The sequence below is a fragment of the Agelaius phoeniceus genome, chromosome 11 (assembly GCF_051311805.1).
Source record: "Agelaius phoeniceus isolate bAgePho1 chromosome 11, bAgePho1.hap1, whole genome shotgun sequence".
NCBI classification, from domain to species: Eukaryota; Metazoa; Chordata; class Aves; order Passeriformes; family Icteridae; genus Agelaius; species Agelaius phoeniceus.
In genome coordinates, this window is record NC_135275.1 from 12,601,457 (window position 1) to 12,616,846 (window position 15,390).

Consider the following 15,390-nt stretch of genomic DNA (forward strand, 5'->3'; position numbering starts at 1 on the left):
TCTAACTTTAAAACAATTTAATTTAGCAGAGCAGATATGTGTCCAGTTACTTCAGCACAGATGGTGGGGAATAAGTTATAAAGGTGGGGATGCTGCCTGAGGTAGGTACCCATACCCTCAGAAACACAGACTGGGTGAAGCAGACAGATATTTTCCTCCTTTCAGTTGTAATGTAAGCAGAATAATGGTGGTTATGGGGGTGAATCCTGGCTCCAGGAATGCCTGATCCTTATTGAGGTGAAGCTATAGATAGGCACACACACTTTAGCCCACCCAGGGGTGGTAAGTGGATGGCAAAACTGCATTTTAAGCCTAGTTCAAGGTTGTTCCTGGGGAAAGGCACTGCCAGCACTGCCTGAGAAAGTGCTGCATCTCATCCCACGCCAGTGCAGGCATGAACTGATGTGCTCCAGGCTGAGCCTGCCCACAGCTGAGGGAGGGTGCCCCAGCCCACCAGAGATCCTGCTACACTGCCAGCTGGGTGCTCTCTTCCACAAAATGGTATCCCCTCACTTCCCACATCCATCCACTTGTCAAGAGCAGGCTCATTTTAACACTATGGATTCTAAATTTTCTCTGATGTAATTATTATTTGACACTGCAGCCTTTCCAAGCACCTTACATAAGGAAAAAGGGAGAATTAAATATGAGAAGCCTAAAAATAAAACTATTAAAAGGAAGCAGAAGCTGTTTTGTGAGCAGCAGGAATGATGTGGTGCCTCTGGGAGATGGTACGTGGAGCCAAAGGAGATGTTCTGCTTTTAGGCAATCCCTTTTATTGTATTTCAGTGAAGTTCTGCACTTTTCTGAAGTTCTTAGGTGCAGGGCTTTTAGAAATGAGTCTGTTATTTCTCTTTGCTCTTGCAAAAACCATGACTTTCATACCATTTCCCAAGTCAATCTTCTTGAACAGACTGCAGCCAAAATTTCCCTTCCCTAATTAACCCAGAATGGTTTTTGAAGAAGTTTTAGCCGCAGAGAACATCAAATTTAGCTCTTAGCCTGGAGCCAAGCTCTGGGCTAAAGAACACATGTCATTTTAGGAATTCATGCAGATGCACCTTGACATCTGGGATGTGATCTGTCGCCTGCACGTTTCCCTGCTGAGCTAACAAGCAGGAGTGGGCACTGCTGATGCTGCAGGTGGAGAGCAAAAGGTTTTTCCCATTCATTCCAGCACTTTTGTCCAAGGTATGTGAATAATTGCAGGAGACTTTTTTGACAAATGTGAACCTCTTCTACTGGTGTTTGTCCACGTGTAACTCAGTCACCTCATTTTCCCCCCCTGGGTTGATTCAGAGGAGAGCTACTGCAATATTTCCTAAGTTATGGTCCCAGAAGGGATGGAGTTCTCCACTGAGCTGTTGTTTACCAGAGCTAACTCCTCTGTCATGTGAAAAGGCAGCCAAAAGTAAGTTACACATTGGTTTTTATTAGTGTGATTTTGGAATGCTCTTACAGAGCCTGGTTTATGCACATCTGGTGATCAATACATGCTGAAATGCAGGCATGGAGAGTGGGGCTGGAAGGGATCATGTGCCTCAAGTCAGAACTGGTTGAGTTTCTGTCTCTGCAGTGACTGTAGAAAAGCTGACTGACTGCATTGGGCAGGAACACATGAACATGCAGCAAATGTCTTATTTACATCAGGTCCTTTTATGACTTCATGGTTTGGGCACCCAGCATCTGAGGCATCAGTACCACAGCACTGTGATTCTTGACGTGTTCTTGAGCTTTCCCTTCTGCAAAGCTGTGACTCATTTTTTCTGTTTGGAAGACATATGGAAGGAAGAGATGTGCCCATGATGGTACCCTTCACAAAATCTAATTCACACTGAAAAAAGCAAAATATTGGTGAACTACTTGTGCATCCTGTCCAGAACATCTTTAGGAATAATTGAATATGGGTGGTTGATGACTTTGAAAGGCTGAACCATCACCATTCACTCCTGACACCTCCTTATGAGCCCACTCAGAATCAAAGCAGAAACAATGATGCAAAGCCAGGCTACTTTGAACCTTCAAGATTAATTTTTTGAGAAACTGTCTGTTGTCCAAGAAATATTTGCAGAAAATAACTGGGAGAATAATTTAGACTAGAGATACCTTGTGGAAAATTGTAAACATCTGGGACACCACTCCTGAGAAGGAGAAAGTAGCCAAACCTGTTATTGTCCGTGACTTACTGCTTTAGCTCTGGTAGCTGCATTGCTTTTTGGTTTGATGGGGGTTTTGTTGGTTTTTTTGAAAGAATTTACTCAAAAAAGAAGACATATTTTCCCTCTGGGATAAATAACCTCCCATAATTGCACAACTCCACTGGTTTTTAATCAAGTCTGTGTGCCCACAGTAAGTGGTCTTTGGTTTTCTGGCCAAACACCAGTACTTGCAAGCTACATGGAAAACCTTTCCTCTAGAGCTACACAGCACCATAAGGTTTGTAGTTCCACAGGGGCTGATTTGTGCCAACCAGCAGCAGGGCATCATGTCAAATTCTGCAGAATATAAGCCTTTACCCATAGCAGTACATGAATTTTCTAGCCATCCTATAAAAAAACCGTGTGAATAGAAAGAAAGGCTGGCTTGGTTTCCTGAATTGCCTCTCAAGAGGGAGGAAAGACAGGGAGCAAGAGTGATCTTCTGTGCTAGCTTGCCTGTTTGTTCTTAAACCTACTGAGGCCCAGTTAAACAGGAATGCTGTTCAACTCTTCTTTTTGTCAATGAACTCCAGCTACTCTCAAAATGTGGTAGTTCCCAGACACGAGGGACATCAGTAGTGTGTTTTAAGTCTGACAAAGTCCTAAGAGCTTCCCCATTAATTTCTACATGGACACATCTATAAGCAGCATGAAGTTTCCCCACAAGCCTATGGCACAAGGTGGAGCCAAGCTGTCATCTCATGTTTAACCTAAGATGACCCTGGCAGGGCTGCCAAAACTTCAGGTCAAAGAGCTCCAAAGGGAGCACAGTGCTGAGCTGCTTTCATAGCAGGGGAAGGGCACAAGAGGAGCACAGATGAGAACACTGTCCCACTTTTCCCCTTTTTCCAACTAATTTCTAAAGCAATGATATTGAGAATATTTTTCCCCCCACATTAATAAAATGGAGCAGTTTCAGCCTGAAATCCCTCGAAGTGTCATTCTTTACTCTACGTTGCTCTTAACTTTAAGGCTTTGGATTTTTTTATTAATTACCCATCAGCCACTCTTCAGCTGCAGTATTAGCATGTGGGACAGAGTTGCCTCCAGAGGCTATTTAAATTAAACACAGGCCTACTGAATAGACAGCAAGTGCCAGAAGATCTCCTTTAGAGGGAGAAGAGGGGAGAAACAGCTTTCCAGTTAACATTGCCAATGTGTTTCTGAACCAACGGATGACACCTTTCTGACTTCAGGACATTATTGTCTTTCTCTGGCAGAACATGTGTTCTGAAAGCCTATAGCTGCTGTGTCATCTTCCTGCTGACATTTCGTGGGGATACTGCAAGCAAGGTACAGCCAGCCTGGCTTGGGATTGCACAGGAGACATCCAAGACAGTACATGTAATTCAGCTGATATTACAACCCTGCCAGAGGCAAGGCTGACTCCAGACCCAGCCAGGGCTCTGTGCAGGTTTGCAGGTGAAGCCAACCAACCTTGTGGATGATGCACAGCCAGGGCAGACCCTGGGAAGGAGCTGAATTTTTAAACACAGACAGGTTGTGCCTGTGACCCCCTTGGATATGTGTCATGGTAAGTTTGAGCCAGGCCAGGGAAGCTGAGCTGTCCCCACTCCAGTTCCTCTGTAGGCTGTACGTGGACATTGTCTGAAGGCTGGGCAAGAACAGGCTCCTATCTCATCGTCCAACCCTCCCTGCACCAGCAGAAACACCAGCCAAAAAGAGGGCTCTGGAAAGGCTGAAAAGGCTCAGGGGCTTTGGAGGAAGGGCAATCAGTGCCCAGCAGCAGGTCTGTGCTCAGGCTGGTCCCTTTCCACAGTTTGATTGTGTGGCTGTCTCCCAGTTCAGCACAATGGATGGGCTCCGCTCCTCAAATGGGTGCAAACGGGCTGTTGGCCAGGCACTGGAGGCTGTTTCAACACAAGGATTTATGGTGAGCTCAGGGAGGCTTGGAAGGGGTTGTGTCTGGCCCCTGGAGAGAGCAGCAGATGCATTGTGCAGCCCTGCTGTTCTGGGCCAGCATCTCCCTTCCCTGCCTGTGCTGGATGGATGCCATGGAGCAGGAAGCATCAGTCAAGCCTGCTCTCTCACACATCCATACCACTCCCTCCCTCCATGCATGCATTAAACCTTCACTGGAGCAGAATTCCACCACTTTATTCATCCCCCGGGCTGCCAATTCAAGTAGCATTTCACAGCCTGGACCCAAGGGGTTAAGGTGGGTTGTTAACTTCAAAGCTGGGCTCTTTGGGGATCTGAGCAGTGTGGGTTATGGACATCCTTGGGGGCAGGTCCTTTCTCTCCATGCTGTGAAGAGCAGATGTGGCATAAAAACTTCCTTTTTGGGAGGGCATGATTAATCTTTGCTTCTTGGAGGATGACAAATATATTATATTCGCTGACATGCACACGCATTCTCCTCTGCTGACGGGTGACCCCTGTCTTAATGCCAAGCGTGTGAGATCCAGCTCTGTAAACGAAGAGGAGAGCTTTGCAAGCTCATTAATGCTTTGAAGTCGCTCATTAGGAGCAGATTCCTCGGGAGCTGGCGAGCACAACACCCTTTGTGAGCATGACTTCATTTGATATTAATGTGGGTGCTGCAGCTGGAGGCATCCAGGGATGCTGTGCTGTGATTCTGCACACACAGACCAGCACGGCAGATTGCTGTGGCTGTAATGAACAGGGTAAAAAGGGAAAGTTTCTGTCCCCTCTTGTGAGTTTTCCTCCTGCTGTCAGCATATGAATAGGTTGACCCAGTCCTCCGCTGAGCCGAGGACAGGCAGCATTCCCTCATGAGATGTCTGGAATATTGCTGCCTTTTTCCTAGTACATGTGAATTAACTCTGGAGGCCAGGGTGACCCCCCTAGACTGAGGAGCTCAGTGTCACCCTCTTTGGAGGCTGAGAAATATCCCTTTTTGGTGCCTCTCACCTTCCCATCAGCCAATCAGAAGCCCTCCAAGTGGCTCAGCTACCCCAGGGCGCAGCAATGAGCGGTCCCCGTGGAAGAAAGGAGGAAATTGCTCTCACACTGAAGCAGGACAGGACCAGGACAGCCTGGCTGAGAGCAGACAGAATGCTCTGGTGAAAGGGCCTGGCAGGGTTTTTCTGGGATAGCATCCCTGTGTGAAGGTGTTGGCCTGAGAATATGGAGGATGGCTGAATTCAGAAACAGAAATTATCAGGCTTCTGTGGCTTAAGGGCTAAAGACTTCCTGCACATGGGCACCTAAGGGTTGTGGGTTTGAATCCCATGATGTTCAATATTGGTGTCTGAGCTTTTTTCTTCTCTCTAGACTATAGGAACAAAGCTGCAGCTCATCCCAAAGGAAAAAAAAAGACCTTCCTGTACCACTGTCTGTCCCAGCTAAATGCACTAGCAGAGTGCTTTATGCAGACCCGAGGGGGTCAGGAGTGGCACCTGGGGTGCAGGGCCAGGGCTTTAACTGTGTGCTGTGTCTGGCTGAGAGCTGCCAGGCTGTCAGAGCTGCTCCCTTCCCCTGAGGACCCAGTGGAGTCAGGAGGGACCTCCCAGAGATGTCCCTCCTGCTCCAGGGTCCCTGTTGGCATCACCACCAGTGACTGTGGCTCTTTCATGAGGATCTAGGGTGCACACAGGGCCTGTGCCATTCTTCATGGCCCATGAGACCAGCTCTCTCCTAATGAGATGTTCCATCAGCTGCTGGAGACGTTAAAGATAGCAGTGAGGAGGGAATGGTGTCACTGGGCTTGGGAAGTGTCCTGGGTTGGGACCCTGAGTGCTTGGTGAGGTGTGAGCTCTCAGGGAGCAGCTGGTGGGCCAGGGGAGAGGCCAGAGCCCACCAGGATGGCCGAGTGGTGAAGGCGTTGGACTTAAGATCCAATGGGTGCATGCCCGCGTGGGTTCGAACCCCACTTCTGGTAGGAGCCTCCTTTTCCTCTGGGTTCAAAGTGCCCAGCCCAGCTTTTGGAGCATCACTTCAGAGCAGGGATGGGATCCTTTTGGAGCATCACTTCAGAGCAGGCATGGGATCTCTGTCCCTGTGCCTGGGGAGCTGAGGCCATTCCATGCTCCAGTGTGAGGACCCTGGTGGGACTGGGCCTCCCTGCCATCCAGGCTGAATATACACAGAGGCACAAGCCAGTCCCTCTGGCACACAGGCTGTGGATATCCTCTTCCATGCAGGGAGTGCTGAGACAGTCATAGGCTTGAATCCCACATGCTCCCAAAATAGTGACTTGTTTTTCCTGTGGCAGAAATAGAAAAACCTGACTACCCAGAAGGGGGGAAAGAAAAGGTGTTGAGCACTAAATATTTTGGGCAAGTCACAAGGGGAAACCAGTGTGAACAAGTGGGTTCAGGGAAACAAGTCTGGGGTTTCTAAAGTCTGTTCCTTTTATCAGCCCTGCCCCATGACCCCAGACCCATTGCAGACTCACCCAAAGCAACATTTGTCACTCTCTGAGGGGATTTGGCAGTGTCACAACCCCCTGGAAGAAGAGAGCATGGTGTTCCTCATACTGCTGGTTAGGTTTGGGAAATGCCTGAGGAGCTGAGAGCTGCTCCTCTGCTGCACAGGGTCACTGTGCCGTGCTCTGTTTTGGGTCAGTGCCTCCAAATGCTCACGAGGCTTTTGCTCCCTTCCTTGTGTGCATGGATGGGCAGCAGATACTTCCCCCAGCAGAGGGTGAGGCTGCTGGACTCACAGAGATGCTGTCAGGTTTTCATTTGGCTGCTTTGCTCCAGCCCGAGGCCAATCGGAAATGTCCTACTGCTGGGACATGATTTGAAGTGATGGTGTTAATTTGGTTAATTAGGATTCCTGGGAAGCGTGCACTTCTTGCAAATCAGCTTACCATTGTAGTATCACTGCAAAGAGTTATTTGCTGGTGCATGGGGTTATGTATGAATTTATGATTATGATGTAGGACCATTAATTTCATGTTTGTGGCAGATGATACAGCTCAATTAAAAGTTGCACGTTGAGATCTTTGGCTCTCTCTGATACGTGAGAATCAGACGGTGGCCTCCAGGAAGTCTTAAAGGGCCTTATGAGTGGCCATATAACAAATGGGGCAAGACCCAGAGGAGAGGACAGGGGAGGAATGACTCTGCTCCTCTCCCATTCGATTAGTGCTGGGAGGGAAATTTTGTGCATATCTGCTATAGTTGACTTATTGCAACTAACCTCAGTCATTAAGTGATGCAAAGAATGACAAACACATCTCTGAGATATCCCAGGGGGTCTCAGCAGCACTGTGGGTCAAGTCCTTTGCCTCTGATGGCTTGGAGTCAGACTCCTGTCTAGTTCGTGTGTCAAAGGCATTTGGTGGCCTCTGTTGAGTTCAAAACTGAAATCTCCTCATTTAAGCTTCTCTGTTGATCCATATTCTCACAAAGCTTGTGTTTTTACTGCCCAAGAGGTGTGGGTTCTGTGTGTTTCAGACCCCTTGAGGGTGCTTATCCACTTTACAAAGCTGTTGGGCAGACAGAGCATTATCTGGGGGCACCAGCAGCTGAGTTAACAGCCTTTGTATGGCACAGCCCACCAGAGTTGTAGGGATGGCTGGGGCCAGATGTTAATATGAGTCAGGACTGAGAGCAAATGACAGATCCCTGTAAGAGTCTGGGGCTGGAGATTTGGGGATTGAAACAGCAATGAGTCCAGTGACCAGGGTAGGGGAAGGCTGTGGGGACTGATAAGTGAACTGCCTTACACGAGGCCACAGCTTTCCCCCTTCTCACCCCACATCCTCCAAGGGTCTGACAGAGCTAAAAAAAAGAGCAGCTTGTTCAAAAGCCATTTCCATGTATCATATTTATTAAGACAGTTACTGCAGGTTAAATATCAATAGTTTATTGCAAATATATTTATTATAGATTAACTATGCCGTATCTGCATCAGTTATGTTGTGGTTAAAAGTAAGCCTCAGTGAAAGGTTTTTAATAATGAATTTGTGTTGAAGTAGTGTATAATAAGTATCTTTAGCAATCTTATTCTCAATTTCATATGACAGTTTTATGTTCAATAAATACCCAGAGATTATTAAAAACATATTTATCAAAGATTAACAGTGATGAAACAGATACAAATCTAAGCTGTTAAGCTCAATATGCATACTTATAATAATCAATTCCTATATTAAACCACAATAATGGCCTTGTTTAATCTAAATGAAATGGGTTTTTTGGATCTTTGTAAGTCTGTCTTTTGCTGTGTGGTCCTGCTTGCAGGTCTCAGATAGATCCTGGGATATTTGGACATAAAATAAATAAAATACTTAGGTAAAAGCAAAACAGTCCTAGAATAAGGAAGGCTGTTTTGGGAATAGGGAGCCAGGTCTTCAAAGGGTGTAGGTCAAAGCCAGTCTGCAGAAACCAGAGCAGCTAGTCTAGCTTACCTGCACTCCATATCCCTGAGAAATCCCCATATTCAGTCTAACCTAGAGCTCATACCACCACCTGCAACCCCAGCATTTCCAGGGCTGGGGGTCCAGAGCAGCATCCCTCCATTTTACAAGCATAGATGCACCCACAGTTTTGGATACTGAAAGCTGCCACCTGCCTTGCCTCCTGTTGTTACCTAGCACGTGGAGGCAGAGTGCTAAAATGAGCTAATTGTTTGGGGGATAAACAAAATGTTATTGTTTTAGTCTTGTATGGCTGCTGTTGTAATTGCTGGCTGCTGAGTATTGAGGGCTGGTATCTGTGCCTCTTCCTGTGCCTCTGCCTCCTCTGCCTGCCCCTGCCTGCAGGTGCTGTTAGCTCTGTCCCAGATGCTCTCTGACTGTGAGAAGTTCATGGGCTCTCGGGGTGCATTGTGGAGTATTGGTGGCCTTTGGACCACGGGAGGATTTATATTCCTGAGTCCTTCTGAGAGCTGGCTGGAAACTCCACAAGGCATCTCCCAGTTGGTCTGGATGCAGTGTCCCATCCCAGCATGTGGGGGTGGTTTAATCTTAGTTGTGAACTTGCACCTGTACATCAGTGGAGCTAAGTGCCAAATCCAGATGAGGAGGTGAATCATAGGAACCCAAATTTGAGGCAAAAACTGTGTGTCTAAAATGTGAGCTGTGCCATGACACAAGAGGGCCATGATGCTTTCCTTATATATTGAGAGGTGTCTGCCTCTTGCAATTACAGGATCTCAGAAAACAATCTGAGAGGGATGGACAACTTCCCCACTGCTGCTCAGCAGTATCTCAAGTACAGAGTGATTTTCCATCACTGAACTGTCTGTTGATTTCTTTTTTTAGGAGTTTGAAAACCAGGCTCAGGCACTGCTTTAAGGGATGCTACTTCTCCATGTTAGATGCTATGGAGCAGTTCTGTAGGATCAGGTGTGGGCATTGGCATGCCAGGAAGCTCTTCAAAGGCAGAGCAGAGTCAGGAGATGATGAAGGCAGCTGGGCAGCCTTTTGGGGATGGACAGACCTGTGGGAGAGGTGATGGCTGAGGAGAAGCAGGGAGCTTCTGGCCTGTATCAGCCACTTGGTGTATGGATCTATGGGTGCTGTGCGTATCCCTCTCTCTCTATCTCCTGGTATGGGAGTCCATCTGTGCTTGTGGCACCAGGGTATGGATGGAGCATGTGTCTGCTTTGAGGGATGTGTGTGACTCAAAAGATGGCCCATATGACCAGGGAAGATCTTTCTGTGCTTAGCTGGGCAAGGACAGTGCTGGCCCCATGGGATGCTGTAGGGATCCATCATCATATTTTGTCAAGGTCTGGTCTGCATGATGCTTCCAGGGACCATCTGTGTCACGAGTCTCTGGCTTCACTTTTTGGCCCATCTGTGAAAAGTGACCTGAGCAGCTTAGAGGCTCTGTGTGTCCCTGGCGCAATCTCTGTGAACATCAGAACAGTTATTTCTGATTATATCCTGAATGAATTTGTCTCCTGCATTTGTTCCTCATCCAAACACTCCCAGTGGAGGATGCTGAGCTGGTAGGGCAGAGTTTCACATCTTAGCAATGGGCTGCAATTACAGAGGTGGCCAGAGAAAAAAGACAAGCAGGCATGCACCACTGCCTTTAATAGAAGGCAATGATTCTTGTGGGCTCCAGAGTAACATGAGAGATATGGTTTTAATAAATTAGCAGCCTACAAGTAACAATCTCAAGCAATTAAACACTGGAATGAAGGTGTGCACTATGAATGTATTCTGGAGTCGACAAGAGGGTGGCAAAGACAGCTTTTGAGCAGTGGAAAAGGCAAAAATCTAACAAAAAATTCCCCAGAGAGAATAGGAGAGCTCTTCTCCCCCTCTCATTTCTATTGTGCATGCATGTGGAAGTCTCATCTTGCTCCCCATCACCGCTCCTTCCTCCTCTGGTTCCCAGGGACCTGATTTGGAGCCTCCCTGAGCTCACTCAAGTCTCTATCATCATTATCACCCTTGTGCCACTCTCACCCATGCAGGTAAGGAAATTCCCCTGATAGGGAGAGGATGGTTGGAGGGAAACATGGGAAGTAACTGGGAGTAGTGAAGATGGCTATGAGCTGAGGAATGGAACAAAGAAATATGAAATAAAACTGTTAAGCTCCTTGTCTTATATTAATAGCCTGTATGGAATACTCTTTGCCATAGAATTGAATTTATTTCCATTTAAAGGCTGTTCTTCTCAATCAATGCTGCTAATAAATAGCTGCTGATGGCCATGACCCCCTGGGCTGAGGGAAGAATTTATCTTCTGAGCCAATTAAAGGAATTGAACAATTCCTTTTTAATAATACTATGGGTTTTTAATAGAATAAAAAAAACCAAAACAAACCACCCGCAAACCCAACAGGAGAGGGAAAGAAATCCTTCCCCTGAGCCTTGCAGGAAAGGGTCAGGCAGGCTTTGCCAGGGTCAGGATTAGATGCTTTAACTTGTCTTGTGAAATTGGAAGGGGAAATAGAGTGTTTCCTGTGAAAGCACAGGAATGCTTTTCTTTTCTGATGTCTTAAAAGAAACCCAACAACAACAACAACAAAACCAACCAGAAATCAAAAAGCATAATTGCAAATTATGTTCCCTTGTTTACAGAGCTGTAAAAGTCTTAAAAAGGAGATATTAGTGAGCTTCTCTAGCCTGGTGGGAGAGAAGGACAGGTGGGGCCAGCTGTGATGCCTCTTGCATTGCTGTGATGGGCAGGACAGTCCTCCCCACATTGGGAATTACCTGGGTGTCCCATGGGCACAAGGGCAGCAGGCCAGGGAAGCAGAACATTTCACCTCAGGCACTTCCACACCCATGGGGGTAAGACAGGGCTGGCCTCTCCATAGCTATTTCTGAGACTCACATCACTTTTTTTTAATGCCAAAAAATCCTCACTTGTGCATTTCCTCTCGTGGGATCATCCTGTGAGACACAAGGGCTCCCACAGCTGGTGTTGGAGCCAGCGCTCGGTCAGGAGAGCGTTTGTGCCTTGTAAGACAGACAGGTGTGAAGCAGGTGGCAAGGGAAGCAGAACAGACACCTATTGAGTTTTCACAAAGCCACATAGCCCCAAATGGCAGTGGGTCTTCTCCACTCCATCACTCTCCCGTCAGTGAAATCTCATGACTCCTGTTGGCATTGGATGAGAGCATCTGTCAACCACACAAGTCTCCTGTGCTGTGGGGAGGTCTCTTATCTCCATGTTACACATGGCAAGCAGGAGCACAGAGAGGTTAATTGACTTGCCCAAAGTCAGCACAGGAGGTCTATAAGTGACACCAGGTCCCTTGAATCCCTGTCCTCTGGTTTAATCATAAGACCATCCATCTTCATCCTCTTTCCCCTCAGGATTCCCCAGCATCTGTGACAGCTTAGGCACTCGTGTTGGGAAACTGCAGGTGGAGACAGAGCTGTGAGATGGACATTTCCAGCTTTCTCAACACCATATCCCAACAGAGCATCAATTTTGACCTTGAAAGCTTAGGGTTTTTTAAAACTCTCATCTGCTTTGGGAACTGTGAGACAAATGTGCTTGAGTGTTTGCCCTTTGGAGAACCATTTCAGAGATTCTAAAGCAAAAGGACATTGCATCGCTGCTTTGATAGAGAAAGGACCCCTTTGCTGGGTTTTAATGAACCCTCCACATCAAAATGATAAGCAGGTTGAAACCCCCAGGTAGAAAACAAACAGTGACCTTTATTTGCAAGTGGTCACCTGGTAATAGATCACTGAATGACTTTGGAGATTTGTGCTTGACAGCCATTCCCCATCTGTTTGAGCAGGTCTGTTCATGCTGGGCCATTGAGAAGTGTGGCAGGGCCTGAACATTTCCGTCATGTCTCCTGTTTCAGAAGAGTGAATGGAAGAGGTGGAGAGTCAGAGTCAGCCACTGAGGAACACGGAGCACGTGTTAAGTTCCCTCTGAGACTGGGAAGGCATCACAACTCTAAGTCAGCCTCTTTCAACTTGCAGGCTTTCTGCAACATCCCTGTAGTTCTGGCTCTCTCACTTTCATTTTTTATTAATTACCCAGTGACAATTTTCCCAGAGGACTCTATTTTTTTCATTAATTGTTAGGAAGACTACAGGGGAAACGTTGAGCTGTTGGAGAGCTCACTTTAGGAACATCAGGTGGGAGCATTTTCTAATGCCTACATGTGTATCTTTTTGCCATTCTCCTTGCACAAGAGGCTAAATGACCTGCCTGGGATGCACAACAACTTTTTTTTTTTTTTGCAGCATGGCACACTGAGCAAGGAAACTTAATTTAAGTGCTGGTTTGTTGGCCCTGGAGACCAACATACTGCTTGGGCAGAATCGATCAGCAAGCTCTGTCTATGATTTATTATCATGTCCTGTGTGTAGGAGAATTCACAGACAGAAACCAGTGTCAGTTTAAGACTGTGCTGCACTTGCATCACTGTTTTCCACAGCCAAAGGTGTAAATATGGTAAGAGAAGCATTAATGCTGGGCTGAAATTTCAGGTCCAAGTGGAGACTGTTCCCAGTGCAGATGAATAATGAAGGTGGAGGAAGAGCATCTGCTTTTTCTCTCCTCCTAAAACCATGGCTTTTATAGTTTTACCTTCCACAGTCCCCACAGAATACTGAGATTCATGGGAATGTCTTGAGAGAAAGCCAGGAAGCTCAGTGTTAAAATGGAAACCTCCTTGGTATGGCAAATTTGAGCACCACAGTCATTCAACTTCTGTTTGACAGAACAGAAGCTGATATTTTTATGATGGTGATCTGGGAACCTGCTGCTGCAGGTTATGAATATCACTGTTTCTGAACCAGCTGGGATCTGGCACTAGCTGGAAGTCATTGCAAGGGTGGGATGGGGAGGAGTGGTTGTAGCAGTAGGAGATTTTTTGCTAAGAAATGCCCCATAATGGCTAACAGGGACCTTTTTGGCCACAAAGGTTTTCTGGAATGAATTTACAAGCATGGCATGTAATTGGATTTGGCCTGTAAAAGCTTTTTCTTCACAGAATAATGGGTTGAATGCATTTCTGTTTCAAGATCTGGCATAGTTTGTTTTAATGATGCTTGTGTGGCATATTCTAAGATATTTTTACAGAACCAAGGATTTGATCTGGATAACGTGACCATGATGGAGAATGAAATTTGATGAGAGTAATTATTTGACAGAACTCTTTACAGTGTTTAGCTGTCTGTCTAGTTGGACCAGATCATGCCCACAAATCCGTTACTGTAATGTGATATTTGCTTTCTGGTAAACCAGCCAAATATGTTTATGTGCAAGAACGCTACCCAAAAGAGCTGAAACAATCTCACAAAAAGAAGAGATTTGGAAGGTTTCAAAGTGAAGAAGATTAAAATCACATTCTCTTGAGGAGAAAAGTGGATTTATTGTTAAAATATATTTTTTAAATCAAGTTCTCTCTACTAGAAATAATTTATCCTAAACCATAAGCTGCTTTCAAGAGGCCCCTTTCCCCTGCAACTATATCAGCAATTAACAGTTTTGACAAGTTATTGTCCACCAGTTCCAGGTAAGGCTTGGGGGTCCTTGAAGTGCCAGTGGATGACAAACTGGAGATCAATTTGAACTAGTTTATTATTGCAAATAAAACAGTCTGCTTCCACAAAGGCAAGATGGGCCATGGGAAAGAAAAAGCTGTTCCTTATTTGTTTCTGATTTGTCCTTGAAACAAATCACATTCTTGGACCTGGCCACCATGACATGACCAGATAACAGGACCTAGGAGGAAGATAAAAGAAGAGCAACCAGACCACCCTCTGCCTTCTGATCACTGAATGATCAGATGTCTGGGAAAAATGATTTATGTGGGAAGGCTCAAACCACTAAACTAGGCTAGGAGATGACAACGTGTAGTTCTGCATGTGGGAAAAAAAGGCCTAAAAATATCTGAAGGGTGTAAACATGACTGAGAGAGCTGTGGTATCAAAGGGACAGCGCCGAGTACGGGACTCAGAGCTGGCAGCTTTCCTTGCTGTTCAGAGCAGTGGATGGAACTGAGAGGCAGAGCATCCTCACATACTTCCCTTCAGCTGCCCCTCTGTGACTTGGCTTATCATGTTCTGCTCCAGCCTTGTGTCTGGCATCAAGGCTCGTCCCACAGAAATACTGCCTGGACACAAAACAAAGCAACAGAATATTTTCCCCTCCTCTTAACCTTGGTGACTCCCAACACCACAGGGCAAACCCCATCCTACTGAAATAAAAAATTCTTTCTCTGTTGGGCTGTTAAACCTGCTCTCACCTGTCAAGTATAATCTGTCCTTTTAGTATCTACCTTCCTTTTGAAATAATAATACAACATATGGATTATCACTACCAGATCCCAAGACTTTAAAGAAATAATTACATATTTCCTATGGCTCTCTTTAGATGTATGGTTGGATTCTCAGCTGATGGGAAGCCACACTGACTCATGGCAGCTGAAGAAGAAGCCTTTTGTGTTTTGTCTCGTCTTCTCATCTCACTGAACGTCCCAAGGATCTAAATTAATGCAAGGGAAATACGACCTTGCCTCAGTGAATTGTTTTGAGGGCTAATGTGCTGAGAGATTTATGGGCAAAGAGGGTTTTTTTTTCCTCTTCCTTTAATAAAAAGTGCTTTCATTCAGCAGCTTTGATGGAAAGCCTGCAAGGACCCATGATAAGTATGTAACCGGAACAGACTCATATTAGCTATCACTGTTACAAATCTATTAGTCCCACACATTAGAGCATGTGCTGGACCTGATGAGCTACACTAGTGGGAACAGGAGTAATTTTGTGAAATAGATGTAGCTTGCAAATCTTTTAGACTGTTATCCAATTCCTTTTGTTTCAGTT

The 15,390-nt window shown here is 46.0% G+C and overlaps 1 non-coding gene across 1 annotated transcript; it reads left to right on the top strand.

The window, feature by feature from the left end:
• Nucleotides 1-5,980: 5,980 nt before the first annotated feature.
• Nucleotides 5,981-6,063, top strand: TRNAL-UAA (transfer RNA leucine (anticodon UAA)). The gene has a single exon. It is a non-coding gene; the product is annotated as a tRNA-Leu (tRNA).
• The last annotated feature ends 9,327 nt before the right edge of the window (nucleotides 6,064-15,390 follow it).